The 21,417-nt window shown below is 42.7% G+C and overlaps 1 long non-coding RNA gene across 6 annotated transcripts in view; it reads right to left on the reverse strand.

Moving 5' to 3' along the window:
* LOC112984468 (uncharacterized) overlaps window positions 1-21,417 on the reverse strand; it is an 84,155-nt gene that overhangs the window by 49,666 nt on the left and 13,072 nt on the right. For 3 of the 6 annotated variants that reach the window (XR_010388569.1, XR_010388568.1, XR_010388566.1), the window contains exons 2-3: window positions 20,984-21,061; window positions 7,230-7,325 (exon numbers count right to left, since the gene is read on the reverse strand). This is a non-coding gene — a long non-coding RNA (uncharacterized LOC112984468). Of the gene's footprint in view, window positions 1-7,229; window positions 7,326-12,871; window positions 13,143-16,178; window positions 16,271-20,983; window positions 21,062-21,417 lie in introns of those variants that run through there. The other 3 variants (XR_010388567.1, XR_010388570.1, XR_010388571.1) reach the window with 3 other exon arrangements.

Consider the following 21,417-nt stretch of genomic DNA (forward strand, 5'->3'; position numbering starts at 1 on the left):
CATATTATTTATTCACTTTAATAACTTGCACACTTTCAGTGGTGGTAATCTATGTCAAACGGTTAATTTTTTCCACAAAAGGCACAGGGATATGGCAAAACTTTTTAGTGTGCAGAAAAGGTCTTAGTAGAAGAAATGAGGTACTCTTTAACAGTGCTTAGGTAAACACTTGCAGGCTAAAGGAGTTAGCCATCACAGCACAGTCTAGTTATGGCACAGCATAAAAACACATGGAGAGATCATGCAAGCTGTGTTAAAATACTGCATTCAGTTTCGAATTGTCAGCAGTGACACACACCATTTTAAAGAAGATACATTTCCACTCACAAATTGAAAAGTTTGGTTTTCTTGTTCTACCTGCTGGTTTTTCATGCATGGAATACTGTCATGGCTTTGCTGTCAATGTGTATTAAAATGTGTCTCTATGAGAAAGGACTATTTTGGTATATTTGGCTTTCCTGCCATTCAGAACTGTGTAACTGTGAGTGGCCTATAAGAAAATGAATTTCCAGCAATTGTTAACATGTTTAAAATGAACATCAGATCCAGATTAAAAACCACTGAGGTTATTACTCAGAATATGGATAGAAATGGTGCAAAGCTTTGTGGTATTCTTTGTTCCAGATCCTGGAGCTTCCACCCTGGCTCTTGGGAAGTTCAGGCTCCTTGTCTAGTAGGGCCAGATCCAGAGCCACTGCAATCGACGGCAAAATTAACTCCCAAAATCTGGGCCAGGAAAATGCCCATCTGTCTTTTTGTTAAAATTGCTTGAGGGGACAAACTGAAGTGATATTTTATGTGGTGGTCCTGCTTTTCACAAGAAAGAGATGGAAACCACAAGTTTATTTCATGTGGTCCAGCAACAATCTTCAGATGCATATAGCTATCAGTTACCTCTGGCAAATTAGAGCTAAAAGATTTCATATCCACTGCCTTCCACTTTCCTCTCCCCCACTGAACATTACAGGACTTCATTCCTTAAAAAAGACTGAGGTACCTGAAAAATTCCGTTTTGGTAGCTCACAGCCTCCACATCCAGACCTCAATTCACCACTGTTCGTTAGGCAATGTGTAATGTGCAAAAACATTTTATCTGCCAAAAAGGATATGGGGGAGGAAGCAAAAATGGAAGAAAAAGGAGATCACCATGTCAGAAATACAGTCCAAGAACTCTTCTTTGATATTTATGGCTGCTGAAGAAAAAAAGAGTGAAAGAATGCCAATGTTGACATAAAAAACAAAATAGTAAATAAATAGTGCAGTCATCAGGCCCTTTGAAAACAAACTAACCATCTGGAAGGATCAGAGACTTTTCTTCACATCAGATGGTGCAAAGGAGCCCAAACTTGTCCCTAGGAGATTTACCTTCCAATCTCTTTCCCCCACAGACTGCTGTTATGACAATGACAACTCCAGAAGAACAATAGTGTATCGAGATATTTTGATGACTGTGGAATAAATCTGGTGATAAGTGCTCAGTGGAATATTGTGTGCAGGCACTAGGAAGATTACACTGTTAAACTGTAAAGGCCCAATTTTTCCTGGTACTAAACGCTTTCTGAAAGCTGCAATGTTTCGGTTCCTAGTGAAAACACAGCATTACTGAGAATGAAGCCTCAAATATTCCTGATGTTGTTGGTCACTCAAGGCAAAACAAAAAAGGTAACTGCTCCCCTGTTATTCAGAAACTTTGCATTCTTTATTTTAGACACCAGAGAAGCTGGTATCTTAGAGATAAGCCTTTGGACTCTGCCTGCTGTTGAAAGGTGCACACATACCCTTGCGTATCTCTATCATATTATTTGGTCATGGGAGAAAATGACCCCTCTTTGGAAAACTATTCAGCTGTCAAATCAACCTCTTTATCTACTTTCATACCGTTAGCTGAGAAGACAAGGATCCCCCTATCAACCCAAATTGGTGTTAACTGATTTAGCTTTCATCAGAAAAATTTTCGGAACTCAGAAGAGACCCAAAAGCTGGACCTTTGGGGGCTTTCCAAATAAGATCCAAGAAACCTCACTTGGCAAAACACTAGGTGGGGGAACACATTCAAATTTGCAGAAATGTCCCCATTAGTGAAATGATACCATGAAGTCAAGTGAAATGGTAGCTGCAAAATCAGTGATCTGCATTACGCACATTGGGCGGCATGATTATGACTGCTTGTTCTGGATTTACAACCTACCTCCTAGCCCTATCATTCTTTGACTAGGGCAATAAAAAGAGATGTTAGGACATTAATATTTACTTACCTGATCCCCGAAATATTAATGTCCATAGAAAGAGAAAACTCACTAAAAATACAATTTTCTTTTAACAAGCTTTTTTCTTAAATTAATTAAAAATAAAATTTAGTGTTGCCTCAAATGTAGCTGGCAAATTGTTGCAGCTTCATTGCTTAGACTCCAGCCCCAGGTTTAAATAGCATCTTCCTCCAGGAGCTGCCCTGGAGAAGTCAGTGGCACTACTTGTGCAGCAAGGCATCACTAACTATGAGTAAAGGTACAAGGCTCTGGCCTTGAGCCATAAGAACTGATGACATGTGAAAGGTTTCTGCTTCAGTTTTACATGATGATACAAGGGACAGAGAGATGTAGGGACAGACCACCTTTAGCTGTCTGGCTGTCTAGGTATTTAAACTGTGTCTATCACCCTGTCATTTCTGTGTGCTGAGAGAGCATCTGTAGGAAACATTCCCAATTATTCTCCAAGTGACATGGTCAGGGCTGATTATCCTAGATGAGACCCTTGGAAGAGCTTCACCTCAGTTCATTTATAGAGGATGGACTGGGGGGAGCAGAGGAATGGGGATAAAAGTAAAATGCAATCCTGTTGTAGAAGCTAGCGCAGCCTCTCAGCTCTGGCGATCCCTAAAAGGAGTCGGGCTCGTTAGCCTCCCAGACCCTCCAACAGAGCTGCCTTGACTGAGGAGCTAAAAACAGCATCCTCTTAGGAATCCTATTTAAAGGAGTTTTTCCTGGGCACATGGTACGGCCTTTCCTTGAGCGCTTCGGAGCATACCAGGAAAGGCTTCAACTCTTTCCCCCTCTGAGACACCCACTCCCTTGTCAGATCCAGGCAGGGCTGTCCCAGACTCAAGGAGGCTTGCAGAGCCCATCTGACAGAGGCATTTGGCCCCTCACTGCCAAAAGCCAGGATGGATCCACACAGAAAGAATTTCCATGCATGCGCGTGTGGGGCAAACGTGGCCCCAGTGCACTGGAGCCACCTGGTCAGTTAGCAGTCTTTTCAGCCATGCTGCTAGTGTGAAATCCTGATTTTTCACAATAAGAAAGAAATTTGATGATGCAAGTGTTATGTCAGCTTAAGGTTTGAACCTCTCAACCTTGACAGAGTCTCCGTAACATCTGATTTTTATGGGTACCTGAAGGGTCCTTCTGGAATATTAATGTTCTCTGTTTTTTTAGGTGCAGGTATAACAAACATATTTTTATTGGTATTTGATGGCTGCTTCATTTGCCAAGTACTCACATCAAATTTATGAAGGACTATTTCTGAGCAATATAGATGTGGGAAATCCCGTTTGTCAAGAAACGGTATTAGTCATGTTAGTGCCTGGATCCCCATGCCCTTATACCAACAAGATATACTGCTTCAGGGTCTACAGCTGGCTCTAAAAATACATTATCTTCTGACAGATTTCATGCCTCAGTGGAGAAGGGATATCCTCATTCCTTAAAGATTCACTGTCACCATGCGGGGAAGTTTGAAGAAAAAAGTCTGTTAATGTCAAATGTTCCGCTGTTGGTTTGTCTCCAACACCCTCTCATCTTTCCCTTTTCCCATGTATTCCCTACACCTTTACTTGTTTAGGACTAGATGTGCAGAACGAGTGATGTACTCTGTACTCCAGGTACTCTGGGAGTATTCTGTAATCCAGGGCATCAATACAATGCACAGGAATAGCACAATAGATGGCAGTGAAGGTCAGGGTCAAATCTAGGTGTTGCTTAATACCTATATGAATGTATTCCCAGATTATGAGCAATGGGCACCTTCGGTACCCTCCATCAGTCACAGCTGGCTCTGCCTTCTGCTATCCAAAATCACACGTTACAAAAAGGAGGGTGGTACTTGGCCTCCACATGGACATCCCACCTCCCTATGTAGCCATGACAGACACTCCACAGGAAAACATCGGCTTAGCCCACCCTCACCTATTGTTCGTCCTCCTGCCTTACAGCATGGAGGTGTTTAATCAGCAGTGAAGGATATGCAGGCAGGATACAGGTCCATGGCCAGCATATCTGGATGCTGGACATGAGCCTTACCCTGTGGCACAGACCATTTTGAAGAGGATCATCTCCATTCCTAGGTGGCGTGCCCAATGTCTGGTGCAGAAGAGGCATGTCGTATCACATCACATCACTTCTTCAGTGTATGTTCATTTGGTCTTATGTTTGTGAGCTTATTACCATCATATTCTGATTATCCTAGGTATGTTAACTATATAAGGATACCCTGTGCATAAAAGCACGGTCTTTTTATTATTATTACTCCCTTGACTCTGCATTACCTGTCTCTATGAACATAGGCCCACTGGGATCCAGCTGAATCTCCCTTAGTCTGTCTCTAGTCCCCGCTTTGTCTCTCTTGTTATACCACAGACCGAGCTCCAAAGATGTGACTACCAGACACGTGGTGGGTTCATGCCAGCTCCACTGCATATGGCAGGCAGGGAGAATTTCCCCTGCAGAGAGTAAGCAAATGAACTAACCGTTACAGAGTCTATCTATGTGCAAATAAATAACCTCAAAACATGTGTCCGCACTGCTGCACCTAGAATATTTTCAAAAGATTGCTCCTTTTAGGACTTCATCGACTTGAATTTGGTGCTTGGGAAAAATCTAAATCGGACTGAGACCTGTCAACAGAGTGACTTCAAAAGTGTCAGGGCTGCCACATCCTGTATCAGAGCCAGTGCGATTAGCCACCCACACATGTGCCACCCTGACATGTTCCTGAGCCATGGATTCCCTGCCCATGCATAAGTCACCTCTATAGCACCTGTGCAATGAGTTTGAGGCCTCCAGTGACCTTTCCTGTGGTATTTCCAGAAATCTGGTACCTCATCACACAAAACTGCTAGGCAGTAGACTATGCTTGCAAGCGCTGCTCTGTAACTTATTCCTGTTGGCCAGCAGATCATGTCTGATCACCTTTGGAAAAAAATGCTCTGTTTATTTATGTATGGAGACCACATCTCCACTGGTGAAAATCACCAGAAATTGTCAGGGGTCTGTCGATAAATCTCTTCTGTTTTACACCATTTGATGATTGTCCCCCAGCAGCACAGGGGAAACAGCATCCGTTTCTGCAAAGGATATTGCTGCTGAACACAGAGCTCTGGAGAGAACTGGTCTTAACAATGAGAGCGTATCTCTCTCTTCAGACCAGTGCAATCCTGATCCGTCCCAGTAAGTAGGCCAATTTGTGCTGAATATGGTAACGTTTTTCTCTCTCCTGTGTTGAGGCCACCCACCCACAATGCACAGGACACTGGATAGCAACTATAATGGATTTTTATCTCGGCTGATGGCAATCACAAAATAATGTACATTCCTATTACCAGTCTTCTTAGGACTGGATAGAATATGATTTCCTCGAGAGCCCTTCTGCATGCTAAATTATATGGACTATCTTCAAGGAACAATGACAACTCAGTAAGCTGAGCTGGGTTGCTGGGTCGCAAGCTGGGTTACCTCTGTCCCTGACCCACAGACTGCTCTCACTAACCTTGTGGTGGTGTTGACAGACTCCAGAAATAGCCATGTCCAGTGTTTTCTTATTAGAAGTCAGGCCTGGGGCCTATCAGTGGGGGAGGTGAATTAAAAATGACAAAGGGAGCAGTTCGGAGGGGTCTCATGCCTCTCTACTCACAGTCGCCAAAGATGACATTAAACCAGACCCAGCATTTAGCACCTCGGAAACATTAGAGTGGTCCCCTTTCAAGCTGGAAACTGAGGGTGTCTGATACCTTTTGTGCTTTCTGCCTTTCTAATACTCTTCTCCACATTCCTTCACCGCTAAATGAACAGCAAGACTTCCTGAATGGTTTTTTTTTCAACTCTTTCTTACAATTTTGATCTAATTTTAATGCAAGGGCACCAATCCTAGTTTATGTCATAATAGACGGACAACAATAGTGCGATTTAACGAAAATAAAATGCTAAACAGTGCTACATGTTGATGGAGTCATGATGGATAAAATTTGTAGTGTTTGGATGGTTTATATCTTCAAAGAAGAGCTGGCAAGTATACAAAGTAACAAATGTATTTAAGAATCTATGCCATTCAAATGATACTACCACATGTCTGTTTGGGATTTTTCCCATCTAAATGTGGGAATATGGGCACAGATTCACTTGCATACTGTGTTCCTCTAACATAAAGTGTCTGCATCTTGGAGGGTGTGTCAGTGGCAGCCGATCACCAGAAACACGTTGCAAAGGAAGATAGCTGTATTAAGGGTGCCTTATGTGTGCCAGGCACTCTTTCTTTATTTATTTCCTGGAAAAAGGAGGGGATCACACTCAAAGCAGTCTCACTGAAAATTTATATCAGCATGAAAAAGAGAAAAATGTATCATTTGCATTTCAAGGCATTGCAAGTACCTATCCTAGCTGAAGTCGTCAGCAATTAACATATAAAGGGACCAGATTCTGATGTGAGTGGCAATGATGCAAAAACCCACTAACTCTGAGTGTTTTGACTGAATTATTCTGCATTTACATCAGTTTTGCTAAGATGGAAGCTGGCTCAGAGTCTTTACATAATCTATATATTTTGTGCCTTTTTCTCCCTTTATTTGTCACAATAAGCCACCTCCTTTGCTGATTATTTTTTATTTGTGGAATGTATTCATATTCTCAGAGTCCATCTGCTAAAAGTATCCTATTTAAAAGACGATGGCACCATTAGCTACCCTTTCTCGCTATAAAGAAAGGAGCAGTTCCCATATTTTTACCCAGTTCAGTGGCTCAGTGGATGCACTAATCTTGCTGAACACTTCAGTTTAGATGGTATATGAATGAGGCATTCAAACAGAGCAGTTTATACACAAAAATTCTGTCTGCTTTGTAAAAGATTATCCTTTTATAAACACTCTGCGGAAAACATAAAAGCAAATAGGGGACAGCACATAGGACAGGAAAGATGTTAGCAGGGAGATTAATACTGAATGGGTCGAAATGAATGGTGCTTACCAAAACGAGGTCCAGATACTTTGGCTGCAGTGAAACATAAATAATGGGAATGACACATCGTTTATTCGGGATAATGAGTTGATCCGAAGTAGGGGCCTAGAACAAGAGATTAAAGATTAAATATCCATCTCCTGATGAATATCAGTAGCAAACTTTAACCTTTTCCTTCCAAAAGCACAATTTCTTTGAACAATCATGTCAGCACAACAGAGTGAAGAAATGAGCTAAGGCAAACTTAAATCACATTCTTATCTTATCCTGTAGGAAAACACTGCTTCATATTTTAAGACAGAGAATTGTATTTTTATTTCCAGGCTTGTAACTCTTTCAGAATAATTATACGAGAACACAAAGATTTTGTCTGATGTTCTGTATTATAAAAATCTGGCTTTAGCTTTTATTGCTTACATTTTAGTTATCTGCCATAACTGAAGAAAGAACATACCCAGCCTGAACATTCACTTGGGTTGAAAGATAATGATGAAAAGCAGCCTGCTGGAAAAGCACAGCATACCACATGCCGAATGAGAGTCTTGAATGAAAGGAGGGCTTGGAAGATGTCACAAGCTTTGGATCAGGAAGGGCTGGAAGTGGAGTGAAGGGGGGAAAGGCACGGACTACTGGGGATAGGAAGCTGCCTGTACTGCAGTGCTGGCAACCCGTCCAGGCTGGTCAATTAGTGGTCCTTCTAGCTCTAGATGCTGTACTGCAACTGAGGCAGAAGACACAGGACAAGTGGGAATCTGGATAGCTGTGGCTTGCCCAGAGCTTGGAACAGAGCAGCTGCCGAATGCATTCAGCCAGCCAAGACCAGCATTGTGGTTTTGTTGCTGATGGCTGCCTCCTGAAAGGGGGATAAAACTGAGGAAAGAGGATGAGGGAAGAGGGGGGAGAGACTTTCCAATGACATTTAGAAAACAACCGGGCTAGGAGGCAAGGGTGAGTTCAGCTTGCTTTCACCTGCTCTGTGGATAAGGGTTCACAAGTGAAATGAGTTTGTGGTTTCATTTTGCTCTCCAGGGAATGTTTTGTCCTGGTGCCAAACCAGCGTGCATGTACAGTTGGCAGTTTCTCCGCAAAAGAAGCCCAGATCTAGGAGCTGTGGAAAAGTATCCATTTTTACTTGGTAAATATTTGCATGCAAAACCAGATATTCCCATAGGTTTTTGTGAGGCTCTGTGAATTTGTTAAAAGGAAGGATTTTTTATTTGTGCTGCTGGAGTGTGCATGCAGTGACACACAGTTCCAGTGAGGACATGATCCTGCAAGGTGTATGAGCTCACTGAAATGGTATCTTGAAGGACATTGAATATCTTTCAGAGGGCAGGCCCTACATTTTGCAAAATTCACAAGTTGGCAAAACCCTCAAAATATCACCATTTTATACTCTCCTTTTTCACCAGGAAAGCAGACAGGATTTGCCAGGAGAAAAATTCACTTTACTTTTCCTATTTTTTTTACCTTCCCTGGTCTTTCCCCCCTACCCTCTGGTATCCCTCCTGTTTCATGGGCAATGCTGGATCTAATACTCTGTTTTTCCTCTCCCCTTATGTCACAGACTTGAGTTCTCTCAGGCATCATTCTTCCTGAGCTGTCCTGTAATAGCCTTTCCACTCTCCTCATCCTAAAACCTCCTGAAGATCAGTTTCTCCTAAGTCTGATACTGTATCATCTGTAATACACTGAGAAAAGGTTCATAAGTTTCAGGAAGGCCAAACAAATGCAGTTAAGGCAGGAGGACTTGGGGTGCTGGAATGGTAGAGGAGGCAAAGCTAACAGACCATTAATGAGGGTGTGAAAACAAGGCATAAGGCTGGTATCATCTTGGTCAGCCATGACCAGGCTCTCCCATATCTACTAAGCTTAGGCAGTCCCACTCTGGTGAGTGGGTCAAATTTTCCACCGAGATTACTCCTGGAGGAAGGGTAGGGCCAGCTCACTTGGTGCAGAAGCAGCAGTCTCTGCTCCAGGGACCCGAAGGGCTCCTCACTGGAGACACAGAGCACCATGCTTTGCTCAGCTGCTTCGCCCATTTTCAGCACCCTGCACTGATTTCCAGCCAGACAGGCTTTATCCTTGAGATAGGAACAGCGACTTTCCTTTTATTCAGAATGAAGCAGCCATTTTCAAACATTATCACAGTGCTGATAATATATATTACAAACAACAGAGCTGTGATGGGATGCCAGGACTCTATAATTGACCGGTGCATGAGCTGAGGAAATCGCATGCAGCCATGCCATGCCACAGCTCGCTCGGCTGTGAAACGGGGACAGGTCTGCCGTGGCTGTCTCACCGCAACGCCTCTGTTAGGCAACTGATCCGAGCCCCAGCCATTGCTGGTTGGAAGCTGCCATTTGTTTTTCCAAAGAAAAGCAAGACCTGTGAGCAGTGGAGAGCGCGGCAGCTTCGGGCACGGTGCTGATGCACGGTGGTTTCACACAGCCTCAGGGCTGAGCAGATACCACCTTTTTTACGGGCTGGAGCACGGCCTCAAAGTCATCACGTGAAGCAGTGCAGAGCAGCCCTGCTCCCCAGGCCACCGCGAGGCTCGGGGAGTCCCCGCAGAGGGGCAGCGACGCGGGGGATGGCCAGCGAGCGCTGCAGGGGCAGCTGCCCCGGTGCCACGTGGCCCCGGTGCACGGCCGCACGCCTGGCCGGGGACTCGCGCAGCCTCTCTTACGGACGGGCAGAGCTTTTATAGGCGAAAGGTTCGCTTCCACTGCAAATTCCCCGTCTGCCGCTGCTGCTCTCAGCAAAATTGATTTATTAGTTACCGCCGACATGTGTTCAATTGGATGTGGCAACAAGCTCTTGTAATTTAAAAGTATTTTCTCACAGGCAACTATGACTGTGTTTAAAATTAGCGTTTAATAACATGAAGATGGTGATCAGAGCAGAACAAGACAGAGAAAAGACTATTCTGGGAATATTTGTCTGAATCCAGCTGACAGAACTGAACTGTTTAGCGTTGCTTTCAGTACGCTCTTGTGAGCTGAAATCACAGTAGTTTTTATTCACAGAAAAATATCAGCTGGAACACCTGAGTGTTTATAGGAAGCAGGGTTTGGGCTGTAAAATTAGATGGGTGGCTCGCTCTGTAAAATGTTCACTCAGGGAAACGCAGCAACGTTGTGCTTCCTTGTGAAACTGTGCTAGGAGGAACTAAAACTCTGTATGGATGTTCACAGCTTGACTAGTATAAAGCAGCTAAATTCTAAAACGTCTGTGAATAAATCAGTACAAATAGACACAAGTTTTCTTAGAAAATGGCCAAAGCAACAACATTTGGTGCGTGGTTTATCAGTTAGGTCTTCTTTCTGCTTTACTACCAGCCAGAGAAAGAAGTTGAAAGGTAAGTCAGCGTGCCTTTAACCACCTAACCACTAAGCAAGCCTCCACTCCTGTGTGACTGTCATTACATACCTGTTGCATCTGGTCCTACCTGTGTTAGCTGGGAGTAGCCTCCTAAAAACCAGCGTCACTTACACTGGTCTCACACAGGCACGACTCCTGTGATTTCGGTGACCCTACTCACCCTATGTGAAAAGCAAGTGTAAAGGGAAAAAAATTGTATTGTTATAGGCTTAATTCTTCTCTCAGATAATTTAGGAACAAGCCACATGGAAGAGCTACTTAATTAGAAGTAATACTTTTAAAATAGGTAGTATGGATTTAAAAGAGACCTACAGACAGTGGTGACTTAAAACCTGAAGTTGCCCTATAAGCCGTAACCGCACCCGTTTCAAATAGGGCAGGTGGAGGCAGTGGGAAGTTCAGCGACTACCCAGGGTTTCCTGGGGATTTCTGAAAGAACTGAGAGCAGAACTGCAGTAGCCTCCACAGGGCCTGAGGTTCATCTCTTCCAGCTGTGGACATTTATATTAATGCTACTTGCCCTAGGTTTTCTTCTTACTCCATGAAGAGAAACTAGCACTTGTCGAGTAAGATTCACCTCATCCTAAAGTAGTCTTCTAAAATAGCTGAGAAGAATTCCACCAAAAAATGCCTCTCTCCGTGAGCTGTCTCTCTCTATGAACTCCGACGATAGCTAAGAGCTCTGAGCTCATTTGGTTAGTTGAATCTCACCCTTATGATATTTACTATTACTATTTTGTTATTGACATTATAAGGCGATACAAGTATTGATATTGAAGCTATGTTTTTACTGGTGTTCCTGATATGCCAGATCCTCATGGTTTCTGACCCCATTCATCAGGTCATTTTTTATTATATGAGGTAAACCTTTGAGGAAGTAAAAGTGTTCTTACAGTGCCTATATGAGGTTACTAGGTATATGTTGCTTATTTACCAGATGAGCTGGCTTGAATCGGGAAAAATGGGCAGAAATGTCACTTTCTTCCATCATAGGGTGGGAAGCTCGGAGTCTGTTGTAGATCTTGGGGTCTATCCAGATACTGAACCTGAATCAAAGTGCTACCCTGAGCAGTCGTGGAACATGGGAACTTTTAGGCTTGCATCTGAAATCTGGATTTAGGTCCACTAACTAGTGGCTGTAGACAGAGCTGTATCAGAAAACTTTACCTAGACCATTCTGGGGTGGAAATGGCCTGTCTTCACCTGGTCCAGTTCAGTGAATAGGATTTAAGTGCGCCTTGCAGCAACCTCATTCTGGGGCAGCTAGCCAGTGGAGCTAGCAGAGCTGCAGTGGAGAGTTTGTCAGCAAGCGGCCAGAGCGTGTGGGGCTGCACAGGCAAGCTGGCCCTGCTCCTATCCCGTGGGGGCCAAGGGTGGCAAAGCAACACTCCGCATTTTCTGCAATTCTCTTCACATCAGAGGAGCCTCCCAGAGACCCTATTTAGGGCCCCTGGGGGCCACAAGAGCAGCGTAAAACTGCCTGAGTAGGGTTAGCAATGCACTCCCATACACTCTGGTATTGTACCCTTCTACAAACCAGCTACACCTCTCAAATAAATACATACTGAGCAAAGCTCAGAAAAGCATCTTTCTGGAGATTATTTCCATCTGCACATCACAAAGGATATATTGATTTAGCTTTACTCCTGAGATCAGAGTGGAAATACTGTATAGCCAGGAAGCAGACACATGTGCTGCTTATCAAAGCTATACATGCAGTACAAAAGATACCAGCGTGGAGACCAACCAGCTATATTTGCACCAGCACAAGACCTGATCTATAATTCTCTAAAACAAAGGAAAAGGAAGTGCTGAATTCTACTGTTCCTCAGCTGTGCAAATGGCATGTCAGGACTGCACCAATCTAGGCTGAACTTGCAGACATGAGCAATCCAAGAAGGTGATAATTGCTGTAGCTGCCATGGACTTCCCCAAAACTCATTTATTTGATTTTTTTTAATTTATATTCGTTGGAGCTTCATAGAAATGTGATAACTGATGCAATGGGAAAGGACATCCCAGGATACATACGAAAGGGTGAAGTTGCATCTCGGAATAGAGATGAGCACAAGGTGGGACATGTCACTAGCACATGGTCGTATTCTCCCTGCACGGCTCTTTCACCTGTCTGCAAGGAGGATGAGTTGCCTTTTCCTCAAATTCATGGCATCTGGGTTTATAGATGGTGACATAACTAAGCTCAAAAATTACAAAGTAAGAAAGCTAGATCACTCAGTGTCACTGTATGCTGACAATGTACTAACCTCAGACTGGTCTGGACTTTCAATACAACGGTCATTTCTGGAGGCAGATAGCTGACTCAATTCCCTCGCACCATTAATCCTTGCTGTTACTGGGATAACAGAGAAGAGGGAATGTTACCAGAGGAAAATAAGTGCATATAGGGCAACTCCTGTACTTGACTCAGAGCTTTTTCTGTCTTTTTGTAGCTTTGCAGTTCATCGTAAGTCAGGTCATGATGAGCAAAGATGTCTCAGGAGGTGGGGTTTAGGATATTGCCATGCTTCTTTCTTTACTTGCCTCCAGCCACTTGTACTGCTCCTGCAGCTCAAGACTACCAGCCCTACTGCTGAGTCGGCAGCACACAGCACGTGAGCACTGCTCAGCCACTTCAGTGCAAAATCCTTAGGTTGAGTTTAAATGCTTGCCGAATGGTTTAAACTAAACTGCCTTTGCTCTGGAGCCCTGGCATTGAAGCCATTATGCAATGTAAGCTGCTGCTGTTGGATGCACCTCCACAGCAGCTGAGGTTTCAGAATAGACCAGGACCGAATCTGTATTGTTGGGCGACAATACATCTGTAATACATATATGTAATAAATAATATGTATACATTACATATTATTTATACAATACATACGTATTACATATATTACATATATGTAATATGTAATAAATACATCTGTATTGTTGGTGGGCATATTTTTGCAAAGGAACCACAACTCAGACTTCTTTCCCTAGACAAAGAAGCTTCATCTGTGTGTGATTTGAACAGGAGGTCAGTCAGACCATTTGCAACAAGACAGAGGCCAAGAATCACTGGCTCCGACAAAAAGGTTGCGAAGTGCCTAGAGAACAAAGGTAGCATTGCCATCCAAGGCACTCTTGTGTCTCCTCTAAGTCTCATGTCAAATTTAAATCAGAGAAGCATCAGAAAGAAATCTTTGGTGGCTGCAAAAGGCAGCACCCTTCGAGCAAATGATTGATCACCCAGCAATGCTCAGGTGAAGAAAGAAACAAAACCACCTCAAAACACACAGCCAGCTTCTACACCCAAACTGATACCACTTGCAGGTCAATGTCGGCTGACTTTAGGCATAGCATATCACCCGCTCACAGGGAGATAGCTGACTGTGGATCCTAGACCTCAAGACTTCCATCTAACGCAGGTATGGACTGAACTAACCTGGGAGAAAAGGGTCAGTGAAGCCCAAATCCACTGATGTCTCCTCCACACTGGCTTTTCTTTATCTGCAGTAACTGGCCCAAGGCATTTCCGCGAGCAAGCGTGCAAGCAAGTCTCTAGCAAGACAGAGCTCATTGTGAGTAAGGGCTGCAGAACCAGGCACAAAAAATGGCATAACTGCTTTTCCCTGGAAAATTCCACCCAACATCTGCACAGCAGCTGGATTTCCCAAGTCTGTTATCTCATTTCACTGAACTGAATGGATTGGCTCTCAAAACAGTTGCAGATCGGTATATATCACTCATGGCTTGATTTACCATGGTTTACCTGAATGAAATAATAATTAGCTACACTGTTTCCTCTCCTTCCTCCCCCAAACACTAATTAATTGCAATTCATAAATGAAAATAGACACACAACTGGCTACTTTGGTCCAAAATGTTAATCAGTTCTATAAATTGAAACCAACCCTAGTCTTTTGACTGTTCAGGTCAGTATTGTGTAACAAATTCTATTTCAGTCACATTCTTTCCATTAGCAGAGGTTTAAATGCATTTGGTTTTTTCTATAGATTTAGCTGGATAAATACATCACTAACATATTGGCCTATCATGGGCATCCTTACACATCTTGGGCAGTTCCTTACTCCAAGAGCCGTCCCACAGGGGGAGGCATGGCTGAGCTATTAAGCACGGAGCAGGGACACCAGGCTCTGGCACTTTAGGTTTGCACGTTTTGATCTAAGACTCAGAGCCCCTTACAACAGCTTTATCAGATCCATAACTTAAAGGCCACAAATAGTTTTATTACCAAAAAAATTTAAGCCTTATACTGAAATACACATACATGCTGACAGGTCCTCAGGAATGGGGAAGAAGTACAAAGAGCACATTCAAGGCATGTATATTTTTAAGAGGCTCTTTTATGGGGTGTACCTCCTTATATGCTTAGCAGTCACAAATAGGTTTTGAATGAATTGTCACATGCCTCTTCTCTTATTTTTTAACTTCTTGTTGTTCATAACCCTTACCTCTAGCAAAGGAATTGGGCCACGCAATTCTGTGTTTTCTAGAGACAGCATCCTTTTTTCTTTCTCCCTGTAACAAAAACTCTTTGAAGTCCTACACCGTTAGTTACAAGTATTTTGATATTTCCCCAGCAAGGATGTAATAGGAGCCAAAACAAGCCTCCAGGTGCCAATATTACACCTGACAAATTAGGCACACGACTGGAAAAGGGTGGGCCCATCCTTCTGCTTAATGTTCATTTCCTCTCATTTCCACATTAACAGGAAGTAGTTGGAATGGAAAAAAAGGCTTTCCTTAAAGACCCCGACTATCAAAAGGCCTGGAGCTTTTTCTTCTTGCAAACAACAAACTTGGAAGCCAGCAAAGTCCTGTGATTTGGATCTCATTTACAGTGACTTATTTAACCCCTACTGACGGCACGATGAACAGGATGTTATGATTTATTTAACACTTAAAGCGGGTGTGAGAACAAGGTGGATGGTGCCCTTAGATGCAGTCTTTTCATAATTTATTGCTCTAAGTGCTTAATTTTTCCTCAGGGAAGCCTTTGATAGCAGGCTGGCGGAGTGCGGTTAAGTGTGTGCATTAAGCTGTATAGCAAAAATATTAATATTAATACTAAAAATAATGAAAATAACAAAAGTTATTATTTCACATAGTGAGAACTTTCACGTATTGCTCAGCTGGAACTCTAAAGTGATATCCTCACCCCAGCTGAAGTGAGTTGAGGACATTTAATTTAGCACCATAAAGAGTGTTGAATTTACCTTGTGAAGACTTTAGTGGCACAATCTATCCACAAACACAAAGCAAACTCACTCTTACAAGGCCATTGGAGAACAGTAACAAAGCCGGTTAAAAAAAATAAAATGAGTTACATCTCCTACACTGGCATCACAGGGGATTCTGACCAAGAACAGACTCACAGAAAATGTTATGTCTGACGGGCTTTAAAGTTGAACTGCTGCTTAATAATGTTGTAGCATGCCTCAGAGGGTTTATCTTAAAGCACCTTCTTTTGAATGGTCTGTAATCTTTATCTGGAATACAGGACCATCCTTTAGAAACTGTTTTTATGTCAAAGTTACTCCGTGAAATAATGCATAGATCTCCTACCCTCTGGAGATCAGTGTTCAGCTCTGCTTCATGTCATTACATTGAAGGCCCTTGGTGACTTCAGCAGGCAGGATCTGTAGGAACGCTTGCACCTGTGGATAAAGGACTTCAACCTTGAATGATAAATACATATTTCAGGGATTTTTTTCCTCTTGAGCATACATGTGTGAGTGTAAGTTTTATTTTAATATAGACAGGCAGGTAATACATTTCACTTTTAGGAGATGAAGTAACAATTTTAGCAAATTACATTCGTCTCTTTAATCTTATATTTCCATGCACACTGAGTTAAATGTTGTAAAACTATCAACTCTGTCAAAACCTAACAGAAAGAAAACAAGAAACCCTGCAATCTTAATGTCCAAACTGACTGGTGATTATCAGGAATTAAATGTGCAGGAATTCCAAATCTTTTCTGATCAGAGATGTCTAGATGACTTTTGTTTTTCCATAATTGTATGAGGTTCCTACATAGTATTTAAGAATCAATTATATTGCAATTGATGTAATTAACTCTAATAATCCAGTAAAAGTCAGTAGGAGGGCTATTCAAGTCAATAGAAAAGAGGGACTATATTATGAAGGTGTTATTAACCTATACAGATTTTTACTAGACATTTCCTTTTCTTACATAATAAATATACAGTGATGAGGAAGGCTGTCATTATAATTTAATGGGAACAATGGCTCATCACTTCCTTTCCTGTACAAGCCTTAACTAATTCTACATACGGTGTATAAGTAAAATGCAGTTAAATGAATCTAGCAAATTAGCTATTAATCATCCATCAATCATCTGTTGCTCCATGATTAAAATCTGTGTCGCATTCAGAGCTGGGAAAGGTATTTAGGGAGTGGCAGGAGTCGCATGTACATCTTCCGACCCATTTATTCATGCACTCCCACTTCACATTGCCAAGGGTACTTACTGAAACCAGTCCTGAAGACAGGGAAAGTCTCCTGAGGAAAGTTCCTGCCCTTTTCAGGATAAAGCAAAACTCTCATTTACGTATTTATAGGCCTTTCTTTGGCTCTAACCATTGTGGCATATGAGAACCTCATTCACGCTTCTGAATTCAGTCAAACAACTCTTTTTGAGAAAGAGAGCAACACCATAATGTCAGGGAAACTGAGGCAGCGGTCTGCCGTATGCCGCGCAAAGTCATGAACAGGACGCCTCTTTCCCAGATCCTAATCCCATGTCTTATTCTCTAAACCTTTTCCACTGCCCAGCAAGGCAAAAGGGAGCTCTGCCTGAATAAGGCTACTGAAATTGCACTTCTTAGGAATTTCTATCTTTACCTTCATCAGTCTGAGCACTAACCTTATTAGATGTGGAAGACTGCATTGATCTCATCTCCTGAACTTGTTGTCTTGGCAGTAGACACAGATCAGCTGTTTGTGCGGGTGTTATTGGACAATGGGCAGTTATTTGACAATTGCAATGGGCAGTTGTGGACAGTTCCAAAATGTACCCAAGTGCACAATGACTTAGGTGCTAAACTGCCACCACCTTCCTACGTATGGCTGAGGTAATCAAGAAGGCAAGGATGGACAGTGTTTATTTATTCTGGAGCCACTTAAAATCAAACCAATAATTGAATGAACTGGCTCTCCAACACAGTGTCACTGTATTTATGCAAAGAATGATGGCCAGAGTGAGAAGAGGAGCCTTGTTTGTTTATTATGTTAAAATATAAAAAAGACACTCTTGGAGAAAAGACAGAATAATTTTTGGCAGCTTCTCCTACACAGACCCTTCTCCATCTTCACTCATGTGTTGACACTGCTTCAGGTAAGACACAGTATATACTCAACTAAAGAAAGAGGGAGCCGCGACGTTGCAATAAATACAACGGAGAGGAGTCCAGTTATGCTTTGTAACTACAGCGTTGGGTTTTTTTTAAATCACAGCAGTATGGCAAGTGCTCTACAAATATCAATAGTTGCACCAGAGCTGATCTATGTTGCACAGAATGAATGAGCTTTGACTGTAGGAACAGAGATAGGCAACCCTGCTGACTCCTGCTGAATAAACCTATTGTAAACCTGGCAAGCAACATCCTTCCAGGGCTTTTGGACTTGTGGCTTCATCTAGTTTGGGACTCCTGGGAGCATTTTTTCTTTATAACAGCATTGCTCTTTCCTATACTGCTAAATACAGAAGACATTTCTGATGTTCCCATTGCAAGCTTCACTTGCAATGTGCTTGATTTGGTGTTCTCAGACAAAGCCTTTGCTTTAATCCAGGAGCCAGTTCTGTGATAACAAGGAGGTAGATGGAAAAATCAGGGCTCTGTGGGACATTAAACCTCTTTTTTGTTGTTGTGGGCCAGAGCAAAATGCCCACAGGTGACATACAGCCTCACATACCAATAATTAGTTCACCTCAGCAGGTAAATCTCACCAAAAAAGCTGTGTTTTGAAAACGAGGTATTTTCTTTCAGAAGCAGAGCAATGCCTAACTTCCATGGGCTGTAACCAGAACACAACACCGCCTACTGCAAATGCTTCCCAGGGTCTGAGCTTTGCTGCCCTGCACCATACCAATGCTACCTGAGAAATACATGAGTGTTTTTCAGGTGTCTTTGGAACTGCAAGCCCATGCAAACAGTCTGTGCCAAAAACGATAGACTGAGAATTGTTAAAGTACAGCAATTCAGCAGTCAAAACTTCCTCTATTTAAATCCCCAAACGCTACTTAGTTATATAATAATCTCAGTTCTTTCACACTCCACAAGCTTGCCTTAAATTGTCTGGAGCAGCTCCTCAGCCGACACAGATAGTCCCAGCCCGCAGCAGGCAGTGGATCTGGGACAGTTCACACTAGCTGCAAATCTGCCCCGACTGCAACTGCAATCCACACACAAAAGATGGCAATAATCTACAAAATCAAAAAAAACCCCCAACCCTCCCAACCCTGAATATGTATATTCATCTGTAAGAAAAGATTCCAGTGTTCAAGCTTCCATGGAAAATCAATAAGGTCTTATCTTTATTTTTTTACTTAAAAAAATACTTGGGATGACAGTATTAGGTAGCACTGTGAAAAACAACTAAATATAGCCGTAGATCATGGTGGGTGTGAATGGAAAACAAAGGAGTCAGGAGCCGAGCTCCTGCTGCTGTTACGTCACTATAACACCCATAATTATGTTATTATGTACACTGCCCACTTCAACTATAACTGGACACCACTTACCATGATAAAAATCTGATTAATAACATAACATATAATCTTGGCTTCTTTGATGAACATTAACTTCTATCTTCTATATTCTTTTTCAAACAGACAGGATATTTGTTTTGCTTCCCTTGTACCGGGAGTTTGGAAGAGCGAACAGAGAGAAAAAAATAAAAAGGGTTATTTAAAACCTCTTTGCTTGGCTGCATGAGAAGATGCTAAGCCACTTCTAAAGCACTGCTGTGCATGAATTCTTTTTCTCACACACATCAAAATGTTATAAATATTATAAACTCAATATACACATTCACCCGGACTTAGGGCATGTTTAGCTACATAACTGCTAAGCTTTTATTTCCTGAGCACAACTTTCAAATTTAAGATGTCGTAGTACCTGCTGAAGCAGGTCTTGTGTGAAATGTTGTGTTTTCCATTATTAAGTTAACACAGGAGAAACCCTCGCTCCTTTGAAATCAATGGAAAAATTACCCTAGAGGCGCTTACACAAACTTTCTTTCGGTTCGCTCCCTCCGTGCCTCCCCTACAGTGAACATGATTCTGCCTGAAAGTTTTTGGCCGTGAGCAAGGAGCAGGGGCAGAGGCAGCCGCGGTGGCGCGAGGCGGTGGGAGGCGGCGCGGGCGGGCGGGCAAATGCTTGGGGCTGGCCACCGGCGCTCAGCTGCCCCGGGGAAGCAGCGACAGCCACTGCGCATCGCGCCGCCGGTGTCTGCCGGGGCCCACCACATCCCACCTCGCTGCTGCTGCCGGGAAGCACCGCACGGCGAATTCTGCTATAAATGCACCAACACTTGCACAAACTGAAAGGTTTTAAAGGCAGGAAGCCCTGAGACATTAGTGCAAAAGGTGTAGAAAGTGAGAGGGGGAAAAACAGAACTGGCAAGAAAATGAATGAAAAACAATGTTCTCCAAGATGAAAGAGATTTTTTCCATCGGCTAAACAAATATTGAAAAAACACAGGTTTTATTATGGTTTCAGCCCATGAAGTTATCCTAGCTGGTTTGTTTCACATTCACCAGGAAAAACCCTCAAGATATTTCTAAGATAACTGTTAAACCTCTCACTTTCATCTACAATAGAGGAAATCTGTATTGCCAACAGCTTATTCGCAGAATTCCACCTTAAAACAGTTTTAGCACCACCAGACCAGAAGGGTTTGATGCCAAAGAGCTGTTCTGTCCTATTGAAAGCAGAGAATGGCTTCCTCTGCAATATGTACAAAGAGCAAGGAAATTTACTCAATTAATGTGAAACACAAAATGGCATCTGCCATCTGGAGATGCACACAAAAGCCATGGGCAGTCAAACACTTCTTAAGACTTTGGCATGTAAAATTAACATATTTTAAGACTTAAAGGGCCATGTGAACTCCTGGTTCATGAGCATTTCAGTTTTTGTCATGGAAAAATAAAATAAACAATAGTATATTTCCAACGTGATGCCCCAGAAGCAACAGTGCTAACCACCTACAAAAATTTGCCTATGACATCAAGACACTGTTGGATGGGAAGGAAGCAGTTATTTACTTAAACGTGTGTTAAACAATGGGCAGATATACGCTCTCACTGAACTTTACGACTGCTCTGAGGTGCGCTGTCTTACCGAGGCTGGTGCAAAAATGCTGTCTTTGTCTTCGTCTTCTGCGTGCGGCACTTCGAAACCACTCTGGGGTTTTCCTCGCTGCAAAAATGGAGTGATGCTGAGTATTCAATTTTACTGTGAATTCAAAGTGTATACAATGGGCTGCCTTTACTTTAATCACTTTTAATCATTCTTTTTGTTAAAAAAATGAAGAAAATTCAGCCCAAAGTGTCTGTTCCCTTTTGTGCACAGAAAAACATACTCCTTAAAATAACCCATGACATATGGTATCTAAGTGGCCATCACCATAAATTATTCAACTTCTGTTCCCTCATCAAACATAAATCCAACAAAACGCAAAACGTGAGGCCGTGCTGCCCCACGCAAGGCCGCGCACCCGTGGCTACCCCGCTGCCGGTGCAGGACCTCAGCAGGGCCACGCGGAGCTGGCGCCC

Source organism: Dromaius novaehollandiae, chromosome 3 (assembly GCF_036370855.1).
Source record: "Dromaius novaehollandiae isolate bDroNov1 chromosome 3, bDroNov1.hap1, whole genome shotgun sequence".
NCBI lineage: Eukaryota > Metazoa > Chordata > Aves > Casuariiformes > Dromaiidae > Dromaius > Dromaius novaehollandiae.